The sequence below is a fragment of the Notechis scutatus genome, chromosome 5 (genome assembly GCF_049901735.1).
Source record: "Notechis scutatus isolate UNSWTSFEM ecotype Mainland chromosome 5, rNotScu1.2, whole genome shotgun sequence".
Classification (NCBI taxonomy): Eukaryota; Metazoa; Chordata; class Lepidosauria; order Squamata; family Elapidae; genus Notechis; species Notechis scutatus.
In genome coordinates, this window is record NC_142013.1 from 43,520,818 (window position 1) to 43,521,951 (window position 1,134).

At 42.4% G+C, this 1,134-nt stretch overlaps 1 non-coding gene across 1 annotated transcript; it reads left to right on the forward strand.

Annotated features, from left to right (window-relative positions):
• The first annotated feature begins 513 nt into the window (after nucleotides 1–513).
• Nucleotides 514–620, forward strand: LOC113409924 (U6 spliceosomal RNA). The gene has a single exon (XR_003370600.1). It is a non-coding gene; the product is annotated as a U6 spliceosomal RNA (small nuclear RNA).
• Nucleotides 621–1,134: the final 514 nt, after the last annotated feature.

Sequence of the window (1,134 nt, forward strand, 5' to 3'; positions counted from 1 at the left end):
CTCACAATTTGATTACATATTCAGTCATCTAATTATGAGTTTGGTAACAGCACAACAATTTATGTTAGTAGCTGTGCACAGATATAACAAAAATATTATCAATAATAACAATATTAATGATATCAATATTATTATGAATAATAACATAATAAATTGAATTTACCAAAAAAGGGGGGGCAAATATCAAGAGGATTCCCTGCCTCTGTTTACATCAGTCCTCTGAACCAGTCAACAGTCCATTAATATCTCATACACATATAGACATATAGATATAGATATCTCACCTTGTGGGCTTTAGGTCAGAAACTTCAAGGGCAACCAAAAATACCCCCAGAGGACAATAAACCAACTCAAAGTAGGTCAAAACGTCCTAGAGAGACCTCTAAGGCAACAAAGGATGCCAAGAGATGCCAAAATGGGTTAGATAAGCATATCTTTTTAAAAAAAATGTATGAGGGAGGTTGAACAGAAGTCTCAGTCCTTTTCCACAGCCAGGCTGGTCCCAGTTCCAGAGTGCTCGCTTCAGCAGCACATATACTAAAATTGGAATGATACAGAGAAGATTAGCATGGCCCCTGCACAAGGATGACACTCAAATTTGTAAAGTGTTCCATATTTTACCTTGCCTCCATCCCTGGATCTCTCAACGCCATCCAGGAGAGCCTCAGAGGGACCAGTTCAACCCAGGCCTTCAGTAGCGCTACTTGCTTGACAAGTTGTGGGACCACGCCAGAATTCCTCCTCCCAGAGGATATCCCTGACAAATTGAAGGCCTGGAGGGACATGACAACTTGAAGAGGCATCGCAGCTGGGGTACAGTAGAAGTTGATGGCTAGGCAGCCTCCACAATCTGACCTCGATTCTTGCTCGATTTAGTTACTATGCAGAACAGACCTTCATTACCAGCAGGTACCCCCTTCAGGGGAGTATTATATAATCCTGTTACACATTCACATGATGCACAGGATGAGGGAGAACTAGAGACCAGATGGAACAGGTTGAGGAAGGGTCTACTCACAATAGTGACCAAAATCTGTCAGAGGCAGATCCCCTAAAAAGGGGAGGCATGTCAGACATTTAAGGCATTAAGCCAGACCACTGACCTTCAGGTCTGTTTTGCCCTCAGACTTTTTC